The following is a 24,430-nucleotide window of genomic DNA, read 5'->3' on the forward strand; positions in this document are numbered from 1 at the left end:
TTCAGCTCTGCTGAACGACCGCTCAGCAAGCTGGGCGCTGGCTCAGCTCTGCTGAGCGACCGCTCAGGACCCGACTGCCTGAAAAAAAAAATTTAGCCTAATAAAAACCCAATAAAATCAGAAAATACAAAAAAATAAAAACACAACCCACAACCCACGAGCTAGTTTCCTATAAACCCACGTTTTTAACCCTAAACCCCACTCTTAATCAAATTTTAACCCTAATCTTTACCCTATATATACATACAACTATTCCATATACTCCCCCATACACTTTCAACCTTAAACGCTCTCCCATATTCAAAAACACAAAAATTAAACACTTCTTCTCAGTTTCAATGGCACCCAAGAGATCCAGGATGATTGATAGCAGCAGCACTGTTCCTACTGCTGACTCTTCGAGGGGTACTGCTGTGAGACCTCGTTTGTTTGATAGGGCTGCGGAGGAGGAATATACTAGGCTTCTGGGTAAATAAATTTTGAAGGAGAGGGGATTCTTACCATCGTGGAGGGATGGTGAGTTGTTGCCGATGATTGCTGAAAAGGGGTGGATTTCTTTTTGTGAGTCACCGGAGGCGGTTCCGATGAGCGTGGTTCGCGAGTTATATGTGAACGCAAAGGCTGAAAAGAATGGGTTTTCTGTTGTGCATGGGCTAACGGTGGATTATCATCCTGAGGCGATTCGCCGAGTGATTGGGCAGCGACAGCGGAAGCCCACAGAGGAGAATTGGAATGAGAAGAATGCTGAAGATTTTGACTTGGATTTGATTTGTGCTACTCTCTGTCGGCCGGGCACGGTTTGGAAGCTCAAGACTGGGACTAACGAGTATCGTTCTTTCCCGGTGATTGCGATGAATATGTATGCCCGTGCATGGAATGCCTTTATTTGTGCTAATATTCTGCCTACTTCACATGCACATGAGATTACAGTTGAGCGTGCATAGTTGTTATGGGGTATTTTGAATGAGGAGTACTATGTGGACCTTGGTGAGTACATCTACCAGGGAATTCTGAAGTTTTTGAGGGGAGCGAAGCACATGAACATCCCCTATGCATCTACTGTTACAAAGCTTTGCCGAGCAGTGGGAGTTCATTGGCCTTCTCATGAGCAGTTGCAGATGCCGGTCGCTCCTATTGATTCAGGGACTCTGAATGCGATACAGGAGTGGACTGGTGGAGAGCCCGAGGAGCATGGGCTGGGTTATCATCTTCCAGGAGGACGTCCAGCAGCTGGTGCTACCATGGCTAGACCGGGGCGTGATGAGGCACGCTCTTCTAGAGCTCAGGAGGGTGCTGGGATGGCTGATGCCCAGTATAGGAGGCTGTCAAGGAGGATGGATGCTATGTACGAGACGCAGAGCAGGTTTGCTCAAGAGCTCACCCTTACACTTGGGACTGCTTTCAGAGGCCTTGGAGCTGACATCCAGTGACCCGTTTTTGGTGAGGACTCTGCGTATCCGCCTCCTGATACTCCACCCTCTGAGGGTGATGATGATGATTTCTCCGAGTAGGTATACCATGTGTTCTTTTCTACTACCTTCACCGGGGACTGAAGATTTTATGTTTGGGGGTGGTAGTTAAGGAATATTTTGTGTGTGTGTCATGTAGTTGCATATTCATGAAAGTTTAGTTCATATAATTGCATATTTTTGCCATATAGTTTTTTTTATATAGTTTGATTTATCATGTAGCTCATGCATATACCATGATCCCTTTTGCGTTGCTTTACCAATTAATTTGTGATATTGATGCGAGTGTAGTGATAGCGTTAGAGTGATGTTGAGTCTTGTAGGTTGAAATGCATGCTAGAAACACCTGTAATTTCACTAAGTCTTAGAGAATGCTTAAGGACTAGATTGTTTTCATGGTTTGATGGTTGTTGAGTTTAAATAGTGATTATGCTTAGAATTTAAAATAGGTTCCTAATGATAAAAGGTATGAAAAGAACCACTTAGAGTAAAATTTTGGAATTCATTGCTAGTTGTGGCTAGGCGTCAAATGGCTAGTAGCCGGCTCGTATTTTTATGCGAGTAGTCTAGGGTTGAGCAAGATGGAGCGAAACGCACTTGCTCAGAAATTGAGAAAAAAAAAAGAAAAAAAAGAAAAAAACTTAGAAAAAGGAAAAAAAAAGAGTAATGCATAATTGATCATGAGTGGGCTCTTTGGTATTCGAGTTATTAAGTTCTTAGGGGACTTTGTGCCTAGTGACCTAAGGCTTTTATAATCTGGGATCCGCTAACCTAACGATCTCTAAATAGATGCCATTGCATAAGTCTTTTGTGGACCTCACTCATTGCACGGTCAAATAAGCATTTGTTTGTGTGTTAAATAAAAAGCATGATTCCGTAATAAGCTCCAGTAATCTTGAAATGTTATAAGTCATTTTGTGCCTAGAAATTTATTCTTCGTATAATCATGTGATTGCCTTGAGGATAGTCGAATTATGATAATTGATCTAGTTTCGAAGCATATCTGTTAAGCATTCGCACACACCATGTGTCTGGCTGTATGTTAGTTTGCATAATTTGATTGATCTTTATTCGCCTAATTGCATTTATTGAGATGTCGTAAGTTGGTTGGTTTGGTCATAGTGAGGGGGATGGCTGCATTTCATATAGATTGCATTCATGCATGTTTTTGTTTGTAATTGAGTCTGTGACGCTTGAGGACAAGCATCGATTTAAGTTTGGGGGTGTGATAAGTGGCATTTTATACCACTTAGAACGTCTTATAATAGCTTGAATTGATGTCTTGAAATCAAGTATTTTGTGTATTTGATGTGTTTTTCTAGTGTTTGAGCATTTCAGGGTATTACTTGCATTTGTGGAGAGATTTCATCAAGAATAAGCCTCAATATGTATTTGGCATTGCAAGTGGGAAGTTAGGAGCAGAATGCAGCAAAGAACGGAAGCAAAATAAAGAATTTTCCAGAAAGGTTCTGGGCGCCCGCTCAACCTAGCTGAGCGGCCGCTCAGGAAGCTGGGCACCCGCTCAGGATTGCTGAGCGGCCGCTCAGGGGCGTAAATTTTAATTCTGATTTTTAGACTCCTTGTTCGGCTAGACTTCCAACTTCTGAGATAGCTGGGTTTTGTAGGGATTATATATAAGTAATTTTTAGAGACGTTTCACGTGTGTTGAATCGTGGTATTAATCAAGGAGCAAGGAGATAAGGAAGAAGACCGTTTTAGCACATAGCAACGAAGAGGAAGCATAGTTTCTTATGATTCTTTATTTCATTGTTACAGTGGATGCTAGTTTTCTTTACTTTGAACCTATTTACTCTTGTGACGTACTCTGGTTTAATATAAGTAGTTCATTAATTATTCTCGTGTGTTATTATCATGTTTTCATATGAACCCATGGTGACGATGAGTGCTATTATGGGCTAATCGTGATCATGGGGTCGTAACAGATTTACTATGGAATTCTTTAGTTAGTTGTTTAATACCTTAGTGTGTGATTATTGTAAGATATCTAGTAGTGGTTGTACTTATTCGTCTTATGTGCGTCACGAACATATAAGATAGGGTGTTAATCTCTTGTGAAGCGACGGTGGATCTTGAGATTTAGAACTTGCCATGCTAGCATAGGTTCATGTATGTGTATGCATGATTAGTGGGTAACTCTAACCGTTTTACTTGCCCTGTGTAATCATAAGGAATAACTTGTGCTTAAATCATTATGTTGTCAAATTCTGTAGACATATAGGGTCTCAACATAATTGATGCCTATTCAACTTCTGTCTTATTTGTGGATGTTTGGTAGAATGGTATTAGTACAACGAAAGTTGTCTTTTATCAGTTTCGTGTTGTTCGATTAATATCATCACCGTTACATGCTAAGGGTAATAACAATAACTATTGAAGGAAGTAGTAATGAAGTTATGATCTCATGTGTGTTTAATATTGTTAATTCAAGTGTCAATTAAGTGTTTAATTCTCGTAGTTAATTCTAGTTAATAATTAGTTAATCAAAATCTATGTGTTATTGTCTTGACATTGAGAAGTAATTATACATTGGTGAGTAAGTGTTAATTGAATATAATTAGTCTGAGTCTCTGTGGGAACGAACTAAAAAGTATTCTATATTACTTGCGAACGCGTATACTTGCGTGTATTATTAGCGCGTGGTGACGATGAGTTCAATTATGGGATAATCATTGTCATGGGATTCTAGCGGATTTACTTATGGATTTCAATAGTTAAATATTTTGATATCTTGGTGTGTGGTGATTGATTGATATCCTAGTATTGGTTGTGCTTATTCGTCTTATGTGCGTAGCTAACATATAAGATAGTGTGTTAATCTCTATTGAAACGACAGTGAATATAGAGGTTTAGAACTTGTCATGCTAGCATAGGTTCATGTATGTGTATGCATGATTCGTAGGTAACTCTAACCGTTTTACTTGCCCTATGTAATCATTATGGATAACTTGTGCTTAAACCGTTATGTTGTCAAATTCTATAGACATATAGGGTCTCAATATAATTGGTGCCTATTGAGCTTCTATCTCTTTTGTGGATGTCTGGTAGAATGGTACTCGTGCAACGAAAGTTGGCATTTATCAGTTTCGTGTTATCTGATTAGTGTCGTCACCATCACATGCTAAGGTTAAGAACAATAAGGCTATTGAATGAAGTATTTAATGAAGTTAGGATCCCATATTTGTCATATATATTAATTTAACCTCAATTCTCTTAGTTAATGTTATTTAGTATAATCTCTTAGTTTAATAAAAACCCAATTTGTCATTTGTCTTAGCATTGAGCAATAGCCATACGTTGTTGCATAGGTGCATAAATTGAACTTAACCTAAACCAGTCTCTGTGGGAACGAATCTGATTTATATCTTATACTACTTGCGAATGCGTATTAGGAGCTTGGTTTGCATCAGTGAAAGCAAGATAATCAATTCCTTTCTCCGGGATAGATGCCCTAGCAAGATTTTGAGCTATAGTTGATTGATGAGAATGAATGGGTAGGAAAGATTTCTGAGAAAGAATGAAAAACGAGAGAGAAAATGGTTATGGATTGAAAGCTAGGTCACTTTAGATCTCGAAAGTTGTAAGTAAGTATGTATCGAGAAGTCTGGGTATTTATAGTAAAAGAAGATGACTTGTCGAGAACTCAAAAATAGACATTTGGAGTTGTCTATCGAGAAGTCATTAAAAGAAGTGAAGTACATGTCGAGAAGTCATTTTAAATTACTCTTATAGAGAACTCAAACTTGACTTATCGAAATGTTAAATAAATACCCAGTTTGTCCAAAAAGTGGACTGAATTAATTCTAACTTTTATTTGAATAAATTCGAAATAAAATTAAAATGCATTTTCCAAAAGTATTTTACTAAAATAATTTATCAATTTAAATTATCTCAGTTCTGAGTTATTGATGAGTTAAATTTTGTACTCATAGAGAACTCTGTGAATGAATACTAGTAGAGAACTCTATAAAGACTTATCGATAAGTCATTTTGAACCTATCGAGAAGTCAGTAAGTTGTCTTATCGAAGACTCACTTGAGAAGTCCTAAAATGACTTGTCGAGAAGTCACTTTATTCTTATCGAGAACTCAGTTCTCTAGATACTTTTGGTTATTGTAATTCTGCCTTGAGTTAATTTTACATATTAAGGATGTAAATTAACACCTAAGCAGTTTACTCAGAATTTGAAAAATTCCAAGTTAAATGAATTTGAAAGCCAAATATACAGAGAATTCTGAAATATTTATAATTCATATTTAAGTTAATTTCCAATTTAATCAAATTAATTTTGATTTACTGAAGATTAATCTGTTGCACAACATTAGCTGAGTTCTTGCCTTAGGATGAAGAATTGAGCAAACCAATTTCACTTACAAGTCTAGTGAAAGTTTCTTCATCCAAAGGTTTAGTAAAAATGTCAGCTAGTTGTTTTTCTGTTGGTGCAAGAAGTTTTAATGGTAAATCAGGATACAGGTCTTAGAAAGACAGAATTTGTATTTGTGAAACCAACAGCTCCAAAATTGATTCCCTTGGAATGTCATAATTCCAAGTTGAGCTTCCTTCCAGTATCTGAAGATCCTCTTTCTCCCCTTGAGGTTGTGCAATCAAACTCAGGTGTATGAGATGAGCTTCCATTTGCCATAATTCTCTTGTTGGTTAGTTTCTTCATTTCCTTGGTTTGACAAACTTTACAAACTTCAACTTGAGCAAGCTTGTTTCTTTCTCCTGATACCTTGGTGTAGAAGTAACAAATACCATTCTTATTTGTTGAGTCAAAATCTTAAACAAACTAGCTTCCTTTCCTTGCTCCCTTAAGAGCAACTTCACCAGTTTTCTTGTTGATAACAGTGCATTCTCCTTGTAGAATAAGACTTGAGACCATTGTCTACAATATGCTAATTCTGAAAAGACTCACTTCAAGATCAGCTACCAGTGCTACATTAATCAAGGATAAAATTTTCAAGACATTCTTGCCATATCCCATTTTGAATCCTTTGATGTTGTCTCCAAAGGTCACAAATGGGCCAACTTTCTCCTTAAATTATGATAGCAGGGCTTTATCACCAGTCATATGCCTGGAACATCCACTATCTATGATCCAGATGACTTTCTTCACTTGCCATGCACACAATGAGTCTTAAGTGTGTTTGGAAACCCAAGCAGTGTTGGGTAGTTTCTTCTTGGTAACTTTTTTCAGGAGAAGTAGAATGAGTAATTTTAGAAGAAACATAATTCAATGATTGTTGTGCATATTTTCCTTCTGATGTAGACTCATTTCTTGATTCTTTAAGATCTACTCTCAGTTTATGGAAACTCTTCATTACCTTCATATTACAAGGAATGCAGTCAAACTTGTCACAGAATGAATAAGGATCATTAGAATTAACTTCATTGTATTTGCAAGCTCCTTCAGTTGGCTTGCTAACAACCCTTTTTACAAAGGCGAGTTAGATGATTTGAAGAGCCACATTTTTCACACTTCTTTCTAGGAGCATTTGCAATATAAGCAAAATTATTGCTTTTGTTTATCCCTATTTTTCCATTTCTATTTCTCTTTTTCTTTCTTGCATCTATAGCTTTGGTTTCTTGAACATGAGTCTTGGGAATGTGTTTGTTCATGAGCTTCTCTTCAGTTTTTGAAGTCTGAACTGATTCTTCAGTTTTCTTTTCTTTATCTACATCAATAATTTCTTGCTTGATTATCAATTCTTCTTCACTAAAGTTGACTACACATGCTTTGAATGTAGGTGCATTAACCTCTTTCAAAAAGGTTGGAGCATTCTCAGTCTTCTTGGCTTTCCCTTTGTCACCTACAGTCATCTTTTTGTCACTCATGTCTTCATAGTCGAGGGCAATAGCAATGTTTGCACATGGCTTATTCTTCTCATGATACTGTTCAACCAGTTCAGATGCATTTTTAAAAGATTTCATCTTTACTTCATTCTTTTCTAGTTTCTCCCTTAACACTGCTTTAATTTTATTTGCACACTTGAGATTGTTCTTGAGATAGGCATTTTCTTGTTTTAAAGCTTCAAGCTCAACCATCAACAATTCAGTTTCTTGCTTCTCACTCTCAAACTTCTTATTTATCTTTGTTAATCTACTAACTTCTTCATTAGCAGCAACCATGCTCGTGTGAATGTGAAACATTTATGTGCTCATCTTTTCAACAGTTTCCTTGTATTGATTTACATTTAAATCAATAGTGGTAAGAATTGGTGTTTGTCCTTTTGATGAGGATGATTCACCTTGCTCCAAGGCCATTAGAGCATCATAGTTTCCAACTTCCTCATCTTCATCATTATCTGAATCATCCCAACTCTTTCCCTCAGCAATGTTAGCTTTCCTCTGTTGCTTTTTCAGAAGAGCTTCATACTTTGCTTCCAGTTCAAGATAAACTTTGTCTTTCTTTACTTTTTTGGGGTTTCCTGCATTCTGTAGCAAAGTGGCCTAGTTCATCACAATTGAAGAACCTTATATTAGATCTGTCAACAGATCCAGTTTTGTAACCACTGTTGCTGTCAGAATTGTACTTCCTTTTCTCTTTCCAGCTGTTGTCTTTGTTGAAGGATTGTCCTTTATTCCTGAAGTACCTTGGCTTCTTTACTCTAATGTTAGAGAATTTTCTAGCTAGATAAGCCATAGACTGATCTAACTCATCCAGTTCTTCAAGAGTGTAAAACTCATCCTTTTCCAACTCTAAGATGACTTGCTTCTGTGAATCATTTGTTCTCTGCTCACTTGATAAGGCATTTAAAGTTTGGTATCTTAGTTCATTATTGAATGAGTGGCTTTCATTAACAATTAAAGCACTTGAGCCATCCACCACATGTCCTTGACCAGACTTCAGCGATTGCCTTTGAATCATCTCTAGTTCATATGTTTTAAGAATCCCATACAGAACTTCCAGAGTTATTCTGCTCAAGTCTCTTCCTTCCCTGATTGCTGAGATCTTTTGTTTCAAGTGGTCAGGGAGAGTAAGCAAGAACTTTAGATTCACTTCTTCAGCTTCATAGTATTTTTTATGAAGCTGCAAGTCATTTATCATCTTGTTGAATCTTTCAAACACATCAGTAATGCTTTCCTTAGGCTTAACCATGAAACCCTCATATTGTGAAATCATTATCCTTCTTTGATTTGATCTAACCTCCTCAGTTCCTTCACACATTATCTCAATCTTTTCCCATATCTGCTTGGCAGTATCACAGTTGATAATATTGTTGTACATCACATTGTCAAGTGACTCAATCAATATCATTTGCAAGCTGCTATCCAGGGAAACTTTCTCCTTTTCAGGATCTGTATACTCAGCGGGATCTTTTGGAGCATAATGAGCTGGTATGACAATGTCTCCATTTGTAGATTCCTCAACTCTTACCATAGGAATGAAAAGCCCATTCTTGAGGATCTGAATGTAGAATGGATTTTCCATCCTGATAAACAACATCATTTTCTTTTTCCAAAGAGTGTAGTTAGCTTTGTCAAAGGTAGGAATTTTGATGCTACTGATTTTCTGTGTATTCATTCTTCCAAGATCTTGAATCTTTTTTCTTTCAGATTTTGCTCTGATACCACTTGTTAGATAATGAATCACACACAGAGGGGGGGGTGAATGTGTTTTTTTGATTTTAGGCTTTTCTTGAAAGATAACGGTTGAACAAAGTAAATTAAATCTTGTAGAAAAGTATTCATGCAGAAATTAAACTTGCACAAAATAAAGAACACGGATCTTCAAAACTCACTTAATTTTTGTATTAAAAATTAAGATGTTTTGCTACAAAATTTCTAAGCTCTTCGAAGTTAAAGAGCTCAGCTTCTTCTCGAGAGTGTTGCAAGAATTTTGATCTAAATTGTTACTTCTAACTAGAGGACCAGTGTTAACTTTATAGCTCAATTAACTGCTGGTTTACACAGTGGATAATAAACATGCTATTAACTTTTCTAAACTGTCACTTATCATTTCTATTTATAGAGAATCAAATCTTCCATTTATGGCTTAGCTAGTAGCCCGTGTTTACTTTAATTTTACTCTGTCAGTTAATCTTTACCATTGATCTTGCACACACTTCAAGCTGCTTTTTGTAGACTTGTCAATCCAGCTGTTGGATTGTTTGTTGATTGTTTATCTTGGATATTAAACTGATCTGCAATTCTGTACTTTGAGACTGTACATCGAGATCTCCAGTTTGATTCATTTGAACACTTGATATCTCGATAAGTACAAAGGCTTATCGAGATATCTAGTACTCCATAATGAGTTTGGCTTGTAGAGGTCTTCAGCTCATCGTGATCTCTAGTCTTCATAACTTCACTTGACTTATAGATATCTCTGAGTTCTCGAATGGATATAGACTTGTCGATAACTCTGAGTTCTCTAGTGAAGGAATGACTTGTCGATATCTTTTTGAGTTCTCGAGTAGCTTTCCTAACTTCTCTACTCCCGGTGGATATTGCTTATCCGTTGAGTAGATATTGCTCATTCGTCGAGTAGATGTATAGCTTATCTGTTGAGTAGATATTGCTCATCCGCCGAGTAGATGTTATTCATCCATCGAGTGGATATATAGCTCATCCGTCGAGTAGATATTTCTTATCTGTCGGTACTCTCTAGAGTTTGAATGACTTCTCGATAAGTCATTCTGGAGTTCTCGAATGACTTCTCTATAACATTAAATTTGTGACTTTAGAGATCTTGACTTAGAACATTTTTCTCCAAACAGATTTATTCAACTCCAAGTTTCTTCAAAATTCTTCCGAGGCATGATCTTCTTGATCTTCTTCCAGATAGAATCCTTAGGCTTGATACTGTTTTAGGAAAAAGACTCCATTATGCTCCTTTGCATTTTTACAGACTTTAAGTGTTACAAGTATAGAATACAAATTTAGATAATAATACAACTTATTTAGGGTTGACAAGTTGTCTTAGTCTTGTTAAAGTACATGCATGTCTTTTACAACAGCCGTTGAACATCGTGCTGCTGTGAGATCGGTGTTCTGTTGCTGTTTTATCCTGGGAGGGTTATTGCAGGCTCTGGACACAGTAAGTGAGGACAATAAACTCTTCAAAAACAGTTTCTTCCTCTTGAGGGATTGGTGACTCAGCTGTGTTGAAAGCTTCATTATGATAAGCTTTCTTCCTCGTCTTGTTTTATTTAACAGTTTCTGATTATTTTATGTTTTCAACCTTCATGGCTTGTTTTCGTTATTGGTGATTTGCATTGTTCTTGTTATTCGTTATATAACTGCGTCGTTGTGTTAATTTAATCGTAGTACTATTATTTTTCCCAACAGTTGTTCTAGTGAAAAATTACATATAGTTAGAGAAGTGTAAGAAGTATAGTTGCTCCATTCACAAATATTTTGAATTGCATCATTTATGCTTCTTTTTTTGTAATTTTAAGTATAGAGGGTTAAGATAGTAAATGGTTTTTGTTTAGATTGGTTGGTGAAGTATCCGTTTATTGAAAACATAAACCGGTCAAAGTAGAGGACGAGACGCATATCTTAAAACATAACTTAATCTCTGCTCTTTATTAATAAGCGAAAATATATATAATTTGGTACTAAAAGTACCAATGTACCAAATTTTGGTACTTACGTGACACAAGTTTTTATCAATAAACTATGTTTTTAATACAAATAGACTTCTATTCTTTGTAAATTTTATTATTTTTTTATTTAGTATTCATCCAATTGTCTATTTACTTTATAAAATAAAAATAATTTTTAAATGATTTATAAATTATATTAAAAATTTATCAAGTTATGTTAAATTAAGTAAAATAACTTATATTTATTTTTAAATTTAGAAAAACTACAAACTACTAAGTAAACTACTAACACGAATTGACTTATATTCTCTGTAAACTTTATTTATTTAGAAATTATATTAAAAATTTATTAAGTTATCTTAAATTAAGTAAAATAACATATATTTACTTTTATTTTGAAAAACTACTAACTACAAAGTAAGCTATTAACACAAATTGACTTCTATTCTCGGTAAACTTTATTTTCTATAGTATTATTTTAAAAATAATTAGGTAATAGCAAATGACTTTACTAACATTTATTAACTTTTAAACTGAAAATTATTGATTTAACGATTGTATTTGTTACTATTCATCATAACATTTATTTACTTTAAATTAAAAAACATATTTTAAGAGTAAAAAATTTGTGGGATGTATTTAGATTATATTAAGTAATATTAAATTAAGTTTAATAACATTTATTTACTTTTAATTCGTAAATTAATTTTTATCTATAATTAAGTAATATTAAATAAACTATATTGAAAAGGCTAATTATAAGATAATTATCAAATAATATTATTTAATATTAAATTATCTAAAGAACAGATATTTGTTTCATAAGATAGAGATAAAATTTATTTCACAAAAATAAAACTAATATGTTAGATTTTTATATGAAGTAAAACAATGCAAAAATAGAATTATAGTGGAAATTTTTTTAACTGATTCGAATCTTTTTAACCACATAACTATTGATTCAATTCTTTTGAACCACATAACTATTTTTTGCAAATATCAATTTAATATTGATATTAATATATTAATTTTAATTCATGTTTCGCACCGATTATAAATAATTCTCTACAAATATTAATTCGATATTTTTAATCTCGGACTCATATTTAGCATAGGTTATTAACTATCTATATTAATAAGAAAACCATGTTTAGGTCCTAAATTTTGGTACTCACTAGAAAATTGTACAACTATTTTTACAAGTTTATGTAATAAAATCTCAACTGACAAAAATTAACTTTTGCTCTCTGTAAATTTTATTTTCCTTTAATTTTTATTTGTTGCTGAACATCCAAATATCGGTTTACTTTAAAATAATTGTATTAGTAAGTTAACAATTTATATAAGTAAATAATTACGTGCATACATGATGAGAACTGTATGATGAAATTTTAGAGTTATATTTAATTTCGATTTTTTTAACTACATATTTTAACTGAATTTTATATATAATATTTAGATATGTATTTTACACGGATTATGAAATGAATTTCAATTTTATGCAAATAATAATATGATTCTATTATTTTTAATTTCGGATCCGTGTTTCGGGTTACCAAATAGTATCTATAATTACTTTAATATATTTATGTTATGATTTTTAATTAGAACTTAATGTCACGGCAATATATATGTTCAAGTATACATACAACTTACTGCGTGGCATAGAGAACAAAAATAACTTCTGAGAAAGTTTAAAATCAACAAATTTGGACGTAAAGTGAATTTATAATAAATTTTACGAGATTTAGATTTTCACTAAATATTGTTTAATTAAGAATTAAAAAGAAAAAAACAGATATAGTCAGAGAAATTCGAGATTTGAAATGTGTTATTTTTATAGATTATTAAGATTGAATACATGTTCACGTGTATACACAACCACCATAACTTTTTGCCAAACAACTTTTTGCCAAACAACGTTACACTGTTACTCACATTTGTTTACATGTATCTTTTAATTATTTATATTTTAAAAAATTTTAAAAATAGTAAATTTTTTATAATTTTAAAAAAAATTAAATCCGCTACTTTTTTCCACTATACTTACTTTATACATATAATATTAATTGGTCTCATTATTTTATTTATTTTTTTAATTTTTCTCTATTATTTTATTATTATTTTTAAACTTCTTAAATATTGAGAGGGACGGATGAAGGTGACAACTGTAAGTGATACGAGGGGCCACGTTAAGAATTTTGTAATACAACTAAAGTTGAACATATGCATTGGGAATTGGGATCCTACCCATCCCATTTTGTAGGCACATGGTGTTGAACAAAAAACATCCTTCTTGTTTGGTTAGGGGTTACCATCACGTACGGAGACTGAGACACTGTTCCATAACCTCCCCAATCTTATTGGTTCATACCAAACACTGTCTAGCAAAACCTAACAAAACTGAAATCAAAAGGCACAAGTCAATGGGAAATCTATGGATAAAATTCTAAAATTGCGGTCATACAGCAAAATAAGTTATTGTATTGTGTATATCCTTATGTCTACCAACCAAAAATATTCGGGCAACTTGTTTGGACTTTGGACTAAAGCATGCACTCAAATGCTGTGTTTGGTAGGTGAGTGAACCCTAGCGGATTGGTTTGATTGCGGATTTTTTCACCTAAATATATATTCTTTCAATATAAATCAAGAATAAATTTTAGGGGGTCAGAATTTATACGTTTGTAAAACTGCAACTATGATTTTTATTATAGGATCTCCATTTCATTTTTTTTAGTTGCGCTACCTACCTACTTCATATTGTTAAAATTAACTTTTTTTAAAATATTATAATTTTAACTGATAGTTTTCTTATCAAAATAATACTATTAACAATTACTCTGTAAAAATGCATATTAAATAATTGTTATCAGAATAAATGGAAGGGAGTTCTTAATCAAGTTTAAGGTTGTAAATATCTTCACTAATAGTTTTCTTAACAAAAAAATAATCATAACAATTACTTTGTAAAAATGTGTGTTAAATAATTATTATTAGAATATATGAAAATGAGTTCTTAATCAAGTTTAAGATAGTCCATATCTCCACTAAGTACACTAAATTCACACGTTTTTTATGACTAAATCGAAATTTAAAAACACATCTTTTACATCTTCTCACTTATCAGTTACCAGTAACTTTTGGGGCCGACGGAATTTCAAAGTCTACGCATACATGAATAAAGCAAACCTCCAAAGTTGAGAATGAAAAGATATTTTATTGTTATTACTTTATTGCTAAACAACAATTCAACTAATTCAACTAGTGTAAGAGAAAGTTCATATAACCATTTCAAAATAATTAATGTTCTCAAAATTTAAATTCGGATGAACACGATTAGATTTTAAACTGAAAAGTTATGACAAAATATTTCATATTGTGTTTGCTGGTAAATAGGAATAGGTAAAGGGCCCGGAGAAGATGGGTTGTTTGGCAGATAAACAAAAATTCAAGTATTTGTTGTTTTTTTATTTTAAAAATCATACTTTTGTGTATAAACTTTTAATTTTGCGCTCAAGTAAAAAAAAAAATTCAAAAAAAAAAATAATTTGCGCTCTAAGTGAAAGTGGGTTGATGAGTGGGCGGCGTGCAAGTAATTATTTGCATTTTACTATTTTAATCAAACCGGTTAACATCACAATTTAAAGTATGATTATTATAAAATATTGTTACCAACAAAGATTTTTTTACTAATTTTCTATAAAATATAAAAGTTAATTTGACTAATATCATTTGATTCCTCGTTTCAAATTACTAATACTAACCCAACGACTTGCCACTAGAGTACTCAACTACCATCAGCCTATCAAATGACTTTCCCCGAAGATGATGACTCCTCTGGTCCTCACCTCAGCAAGATTTTATCATGCTAATAAACCGAATAAACGTTGAGTTTTACATGTATTTAGTGCAAGTCAAGTTTACCTATTTTAGATTTTATAAGAGTTCATATATATGTCCAGTTGAGATACCTTCAAATATGTGTTATGAGCTAAAATACATATGTTGATAAGCATATAAATATTTATAAATCATGTATTAAATCAATTTCCCTTTTAAATTAATTAAAATTTTATTAATCAAATGGAATTAAATAATTATTAAATATAATTATATTAGTTTATGAATTTTAAATTAACACAATACTAACTAAAACATATATGCTAGAAATTAAAATTAATAATAATTTGAATAAAAAAGAGTAAATGATTAGTAACTTCCCACATCATATTGACTAAATATATAACATTTTTGAAGTAGGCTTATATTTCAAATTTTAACATGTTGTATCAACGGATCCTACTTGTAGAGATACTCCTTAGGGTGGATTCGATTACGACCATGGTTTTTGACTGCTTTATGAAAACCATTTTAATAACGATAGAATTATAAATTTAACATCCAAATAAATAAAAATTCAAGCCATTCCAAAAACATCTTTTTCCAAGGCTGGGTCTCCGGATTATGGACTTGTGAAGGGTGGTAATATTTAAAAATAAGTGGGTGTAGTAGTTCAACCAAGTATTACGAAGCTACAGCGTAATTCATTCAAATTCCAAGTTATTGGTATAAACAACAAATCAAATAGTAAAAGCCAAAACAACACATAACAATTTAAAGTCTGCTTCTCTACTTTTTCAATTTTCAGAATGAAAATCATTATTAATTATCTTCACCAACCCAAATCCCAAATAAAAAAAGATGGTTTTGTGGAGTTTGTAAGTACACAGGCCTGCTTACATTAAATCGTGTTGAAAAGGTAGTGTACAATCTTGAACCTGCTTTATTAGTCTCTGCTTTGTTACTCAGTAATGTATTTTACTGGTTTTAAAAAAATAAGTAGGTTTAGTTAATTATAATTAATTTTGGATGGTGCTGGATGTACGTACGTACGCAAGCAAGTGTTGTTGCAGCAACTTTGACTGGAATCAGTCTTTGGGAATTCGGCTACTTTATCTAATTGCAATAAGCAGCTGGTTTTGTTTTCTAATCAGACAAATGCATCACGATGACTTAATACTCAAGTAATCAAGTCAAAACTCAGAGTAAACATGCATCAGTTACTTTTCAGTCTTAACTCCAAAGTACAACAAAACATTCTATGTTGATATATGACTCATCGTAAATACAAACACCCTCAAGTTTTTTAGAGCAATTCAGCACAATTCAAACACTTTGAGCTCGGAGTATCGTGATACACGAGCATATGTGTTTTGACAATTAATTTGAAAAACATTAATCGACTCTGCGTGTTTTCATCATTTGAAAAGCTCTCTGTCTCCGTCATTTTTTAGGAGGACCATCTATCAACCACTTCTACTTTTGCATGATAAATCCAAACTTTTTAAGAGATATAGAAAATGAAAACGAGCTAGTCCTATCAAGCCACTAACAACCCATCGATCAGTTAGTTTTTTTGGTGGATAAACAAAAATTTCAAGGATAGGGACGCCGAGATTTCGATTCACAAACTTTTTGAGCAGTAAATGTTAGAAAATTAGGATTTTAGAGCTTAATTTAATTATGTTCTTGATGTTAATCCTAAAATCTAATGATTGGAAATTGTTCAATGATATTTGAACTTAAATTTTCATGTATGGTTTTAAGAATTTTCTTAATGAAATCCATATGAAATGAGAGTTGAAAGTAGCTTGGAAAAGCTTGGAAAAATTTGAGAATGTTTGTCCCACATTGAAATAAATAAAGGAGGGTGTGTGCTTTATATGGTATTACCCACATGAGTAGTATACAACTACTAAGGTGTGTGATGGTCCATTGTGTTGTTGTGTGCTTCACGCGCGCACACACACGCGCGCCCCGCCACGCACCGCACCGGACCGGGTCGGGTCGAAGGGCGATTTGGGCGAATGTCTCGGCGTCTCGCGTACGCGAGGCGACCTGGGCGAGGATTATTTTAATTCGAATTTATTTATCGGTGATTGGATTATTGGGCTGGGTACTGAAATAGGCTAAGTCCTGCAAATAATCTGATCTGTAACAAGTTCTAACAAGTTCTGAAATAAGAATCAGAACTTAAGAACTGATGAATAAAATCAGAACTTAAGAACTGATGAATAAAATCAGAACTTAACAAGTTCTGATATCAGAATCAGAACTTAAGTACTGATGAGTCAAATCAGAACTTAACTTAAGTTCTGATAATAATGTGGGTGTTAATGTGAAAAGCTGTTACAAATAATTTAAATTCAAAAGCTGTTCAGTTTTGATTTTTTCATTAATGAATTCAAAATCTGATCAGTTTTGATTTTTTCATTAATGGAGCAGTTTAATTCAGACATTAAGTGTGTGGACAGTTTCATTTTTCCTCTCCTATAAATAGAGGCTAAACTGAATGAATATTGAGATATAACGTACACACTACATTCTCTTCTCTTCTCTTCAACCTCTCTGCATTTCTCTCCCAAAAGTCCTGAAGTTGCTGATATTTTCCGGCGACTGAGGTGCTGGTCGAAGTGGAGCTTTTGTTGCTGCTGTTAACATAAACTCCGAGCTGTTTTATCCTGGTGGAGATATTGCACACATCCCAAACGCAGCAGGTAGGGAGCAATAATCTCTTCAAGAGCAGCCAGGACTTCGAGCAAGGCCTGGTGACTCAGCTGTGATCATTTTCTTGGCATTTTGTATCTGTAAACCTTTGTTTCAGTCACTGTTGAAAGCTATGGTTTCGGTTACATCTTACTTTCTCTCTTCGTTATTTCAGTTACTGATTTTGTTTACCTGCATGTTTTGTTTTGTTAACTGTGTCTTGGCCTAAACTTGTTAAATTCTTTATACACTTGCCTCTATGTTGCTATACTTGTTAGTGAGATATACAACATTCTTGAAGAGATTATTAGTTATTTAGAATTTAGCATAATGGTTAACGAAAGTGAGGTTATCGTTGGTGGTGGTAGCAGTTCGGGTGTAACTGCTGGGGCCATTGATTGGACCACCTATAGTTTCCCACAAGCTGTTGAACTAACCGGTTTACCGGAGAAATTCAACGGTGGCATTGGCTTTTCTCGCTGGCAGAAAAGGATGAAGTTGTGGTTGACTATAAAGGGTCTGTGGCCGGTTGTGGAATATGAGAAACCAGTAGTGGATCAAGAGAAGGCTGAAACAGTTAAGGCTTTTGCGAAGTGGGCTGAGAAGGATGGAGTGGCTAGAGCGGCCATTCTGGCGGCACTAACAAACACTTTGTTTGATGTCTATTCTTCTGATGCCTACTCTGCAAAACTCTTATGGGAGAAGCTGGACCAGACACATAATACTGACTCACAAGGTCTAGAAAAGTATTCTGTGGTAAGGTTCCTCGAGTTCAAGCTGGTGGACAATAAGTCCATGACTGAGCAGGTGCATGAGTTCGAGATGATAGTGCATGCTTTGAAGGAGTCTGGAATGAATCTCCCGGAGAAGTTCAAGGTGATGAGTGTGATTGAAAAACTCCCGAAGTCTTGGGAAGAGTTCTCTCTCTCCCTGAAAAGACAGAAAGGAGAGATCACCTGGACCAACCTTATGCTGGACATCTCTGTGCAAGAACAACACAAGTCCAAACAGGGACATGTGATGCCAACTGAACACGGTACCTCGAAGGTAAACATAGCAACTGTAGGACAAAAGAGGAAGGCTTTTGCTAAGAAAGCTAATAGTAATAAACCTAAGAATGACAAGGACAAGGCCAAGAAACCCAAGGCAAACAAACCATGCTGGTCTTGTGGGCAGGTTGGGCACTGGAGTAAGGACTGCCCTACGAAGAAAGCGAAGAAAACCGAGGTAGCGCAAGTGAATGTTGTGCTTGGAACCGCAAGTGGGCCTGTAGTGAACATGGTTGTTGGTGAGGCTACGGCTTCTGAAACCAACGTTGACCGGTATGTATCCTACAACCCTGTGATATTTTTTACCTATCTGTCAAATGAATGGTTGATAGATACTGGAGCTAATGTACATATTTGTGCTGATATTAGTTTATTTGTATCTTATCAACAGAGTCATAGCTTGACTGTGAAGATGGGGAATGCTAGTGCTGCTCAAGTACATGGAGTTGGAAACGTGGATCTGAAGTTCCCTTCAGGACGTATTCTATCTCTGACGAGAGTGCATCATGTTCCCGACATGCGTAGAAATATAATAAGTGGAAGCTGTTTAGTTTCTAGTGGTTTTGAAATTTCGTTCAAGTGTAATAAAGTAGTTCTTATTCACACTGGTACATTCTTTGGCAAGGGTTACTTGTCAAATGGTTTATTTGTTATTAATGCGGATCCCGTTTTGGGAAGTTTGAATAATAATGTTATTCCTACTGTTAATTGTATTGAATCCTCAAATATATGGCATGCTAGACTAGGTCATTTGAACTTTGGTGCTCTTAAGAACATGATGAACTTAGAGTTGATTCCAAAATATACCATAGAAAAGAATTCTAAATGTCAAGTATGTGTGTCTGCTAAACAGATAAGGAAACCTTTTCATAACGTTGTTAGGGATTCAGACTTGTTAGATTTAGTACACACTGATATTTGTGAATTTGGTGGTGTGTTGACCAAGGACCAGTTTAGATACTTCATTACTTTTATAGATGATAGTAGTAGATACTGTTATGTTTATTTACTTAGACATAAGGATGAAGCACTTAGTAAATTCATTATATATAAAACTGAAGTAGAAAAACAAACTAGTAAGCTACTTAAAAGATTGAGATCTGATAGAGGTGGTGAGTATACGAGTAATGCTTTTAATGAATTTTGTGCAAACAATGGTATAGTTCATGAAGTTACTCCACCATACACACCTGAGTCTAATGGGGTTGCTGAGCGAAAGAACAGAACATTTAAAGATATGATTAATAGTATGCTTATTAACTCTGGGTTGCCTAAATACATGTGGGGAGAGGCTCTAAATACGGCTTGCCATATTTTGAATAGAGTCCCTCTGAAACACATGGATAAAACACCCTTGGAGTTATGGAAAGGCAGGATGACTAGTCTTAAGTATCTTCGTGTGTGGGGGTGCCTTGCTAAGGTGCTTGTACCTGAACACAAGAGAAAGAAACTAGGTCCAAAGACTGTTGACTGTATCTTTCTGGGCTATCTTGAAACCACTACAGCTATGAGATTTTTAGTGTTAAAATCTGACATAGATGGTATAGTGGCAAACACGATAGTTGAATTTCGAGATGCGACATTCTTTGAGGATGTCTACCCTATGAAGACTGGAATACCTGAAACGACTTCTGAGGAAGATCCTACTCACACATCAAGTTCTATTCCTGATCATGTGGAAAAGATGACAAATGTGGGGGCGGAACCTAGTAGTAGCTTTATTCCTAAGGAATTAGAGGAACCAAGGAGGAGTAAGCGTGCAAAGGTAGTCAAGGATTTTGGAGGTGACTTCATCACTTACAATATCGAGGACGAACCTTTAACTTTCCGGCAAGCTATGGATTCTTCTGAGTCAAGGCACTGGAAGGGCGCTGTCAAGAGTGAAATTGACTCTATTGTTTCCAATGGAACATGGGAGTTGGTTGATCTCCCTCCTGGGTGTTCTACTATTGGGTGCAAATGGGTCTTTAAAAGGAAGTTGAACCCTGACGGCTCAATAGATAAGTACAAAGATAGACTGGTAGCTAAGGGTTTTAAGCAAAAGGAAGGAATTGATTATTTTGATACATACTCTCCGGTTGCAAGAATGGTAACAATCCGAATGCTTATAGCATTGGCTTCAGTCCATGGTCTTATCATCCATCAGATGGATGTAAAGACGGCTTTTCTTTATGGTGAACTTGAAGAAGAGATTTATATGGATCAGCCTGATGGATTTGTTGCAACAGGCAATGAAAGGAAAGTATGTAAGTTGATCAAGTCCATCTATGGCTTGAAACAAGCTCCCAGAGATTGGCATAAAAAGTTTGATGAAACTATATTGCCTTTCAGTTATAAGATTAATGAAAGTGATAAGTGTGTCTACACTAAAGTTAAAGGTAATGAGTGTGTTATTTTGTGCCTATATGTGGATGACATTTTACTGTTTGGAACCAATATTGAGATTATTAACGAGACTAAAGAATTCTTGAAAAGGCATTTTGAAATGAAGGATATGGGTGAGGCAAGTGTGATTCTTGGAATCAAATTGATTCAGTCCACTGAAGGAATAACCTTGACTCAATCTCATTATATAGAGAAATCTATACTTGAGAAATATGGTTATTCACAGTGTAGAATCGCTAGTACACCTTATGATTCGAAAGTTGCCCTTGTCAAGAATACTTCAGGAGTGCCTGTTTCTCAGTTAAGGTATTCTCAGATTATTGGGAGCTTGCAGTATCTTGCTAACTGTACTAGACCAGATATTTCATATTCTGTGTCTAAATTGGTGAGATATACAAGCTGTCCAAACAGAACTCATTGGGATGCTCTTGATAGAGTACTTAGATATCTAAAAGGCACAATGTACCTTAGTTTACACTACAGGAGATTTCCTGGTGTGCTTGAAGGGTACAGTGATGCAAGTTGGATAGCTAAGAAGTCTGGTTCCAATGGAGTGACTGGATACGTGTTCACCTTGGCTGGTGGAGCAATATCCTGGAAGTCAAGCAGACAGACTATTGTTACTCGGTCTACTTTTGAGGCTGAGTTGTGTGCACTTGATGCCACAGGGACGGAGGCTGAATGGTTACACGGACTTTTGTCTGCAATACCTGTAGTAAGCAGACCGCTTCCTGCTATTGCTATTCACTGTGATAGTCGAACAACTATCGACAAGATTAGCAGTAAAAAGCATAATGCTAAAACTAAGAGACACATCCAAGTTAGACTCAAGTCTATAAGGGGTTTAGTGACTGATAGGATCATAGCTATAGAGTTCATAGGAACTCAGAATAATATAGCTGATCCTCTTACTAAAGGACTGGAACCTGCAGTGGTCCTTAAGTCAAGGTTGGGGATGGGACTGTCAACCCATCATAATTCATCAACAGTGGGAACCCAATACACATGAGAGGAGATCCCTCGAAGTATATTCAATGGGTAATAACAAGCTGTAAGGATGAGTTGGTAGTACCTTTGCTACATAGATGATATTATAGTATCTGAGTCTATCCCCTGTAAACCTAGAAGGTACTGACACTGCCAGAAAAGCAAGAGTGGTAAAACTCTGAATGGGATCAAGTCATTTGACGAGATAGAGGCAGTATATCTCTGGAGATGCCCAGCTAAGCGAATGTAATTGTGTGGTCGCAATTAGAGGATAGGGTTAATCCTTGAAGCATTCGACGAACAGGATCGAGACATGACCATTAATGTCTCAAAGCCGTAGATTGGCACCATAACCTTTGACTTGTCGTCGTCTATGGAATATGGTTATACTAAACGGATTAAGATTCAAGGTGAAACATTCCATCTGAGTCCGATAGCCATTGAAGTAGAGGAATTAGGAGGGTTTAAACCCGGAAGGGTACCGACTCTGAAAAACAAGTCATGATGGGAAATTGATCACATTTCTGTATGGATTTGTGGGGGATTGTTAGAAATTAGGATTTTAGAGCTTAATTTAATTATGTTCTTGATGTTAATCCTAAAATCTAATGATTGGAAATTGTTCAATGATATTTGAACTTAAATTTTCATGTATGGTTTTAAGAATTTTCTTAATGAAATCCATATGAAATGAGAGTTGAAAGTAGCTTGAAAAAGCTTGGAAAAATTTGAGAATGTTTGTCCCACATTGAAATAAATAAAGGAGGGTGTGTGCTTTATATGGTATTACCCACATGAGTAGTATACAACTACTAAGGTGTGTGATGGTCCATTGTGTTGTTGTGTGCTTCACGCGCACACACACGCGCGCCCCGCCCCGCCCCGCCACGCACCGCACCGCACCGGACCGGACCGGGTCGGGTCGAAGGGCGATTTAGGCGAATGTCTCGGCGTCTCGCGTACGCGAGGCGACCTGGGCGAGGATTTTATTTATTTGAGAATTATTTTAATTCGAATTTATTTATCGGTGATTGGATTATTGGGCTGGGTACTGAAATAGGCTAAGTCCTGCAAATAATCTGATCTGTAACAAGTTCTGAAATAAGAATCAGAACTTAAGAACTGATGAATAAAATCAGAACTTAAGAACTGATGAATAAAATCAGAACTTAACAAGTTCTGATATCAGAATCAGAACTTAAGTATTGATGAGTCAAATCAGAATTAACTTAAGTTCTGATAATAATGTGGGTGTTAATGTGAAAAGCTGTTACAAATAATTTAAATTCAAAAGCTGTTCAGTTTTGATTTTTTCATTAATGAATTCAAAATCTGATCAGTTTTTATTTTTTCATTAATGGAGCAGTTTAATTCAGACATTAAGTGTGTGGACAGTTTCATTTTTCCTCTCCTATAAATAGAGGCTAAACTGAATGAATATTGAGATATAACGTACACACTACATTCTCTTCTCTTCTCTTCAACCTCTCTGCATTTCTCTCCCAAAAGTCCTGAAGTTGCTGATATTTTCCGGCGACTGAGGTGCTGGTCGAAGTGGAGCTTTTGTTGCTGCTGTTAACATAAACTCTGAGCTGTTTTATCCTGGTGGAGATATTGCACACATCCCAAACGCAGCAGGTAGGGGGCAATAATCTCTTCAAGAGCAGCCAGGACTTCGAGCAAGGCCTGGTGACTCAGCTGTGATCATTTTCTTGGCATTTTGTATCTGTAAACCTTTGTTTCAGTCACGGTTGAAAGCTATGGTTTCGGGTACATCTTACTTTCTCTCTTCGTTATTTCAGTTACTGATTTTGTTTACCTGCATGTTTTGTTTTGTTAACTGTGGTCTTGGCCTAAACTTGTTAAATTTTTTATACACTTGCCTCTATGTTGCTATACTTGTTAGTGAGATATACAACAGTAAATATGTCTGCTAAAAATTATACTTCTTCCTTTTCAAAATATATTCTCAATTTTTTAAAAAATCATACGTATTAAGGAAAGTGAATGAATAAATTAATTGCTTTAATTGCCTGTAATATGTAGGAATAAGGTTGATCCCATAAATATAAATCGGAGAAGTTGATGTTAAAAATATAAATTTGCTTTGAAAGTTGAAGTTGACAACTATATATTGAAACAAAATTATCTTTTAACATTTTGTCATGTATTTTGAAACGGTAATTTATAATAATAGTTTGTTAGGGATATGACAAATAAAAAATATACATAAATTATCATAATATTATAATGTGTAATATATAAAATTCTAGTATTATATATATATAATTAATATATATAATAATTTAGGTTTTTTTCGGATTTCCGGTTCGGATAGAGTTTCGGATTTCGGATCGGGTTTCGGTTCGGTATACCTAATATCCAAATTCAAATCCAAAAAATTTAGGGTTTAAAAATTAAA

The sequence above is a fragment of the Apium graveolens genome, chromosome 6 (genome assembly GCF_009905375.1).
Source record: "Apium graveolens cultivar Ventura chromosome 6, ASM990537v1, whole genome shotgun sequence".
NCBI lineage: Eukaryota > Viridiplantae > Streptophyta > Magnoliopsida > Apiales > Apiaceae > Apium > Apium graveolens.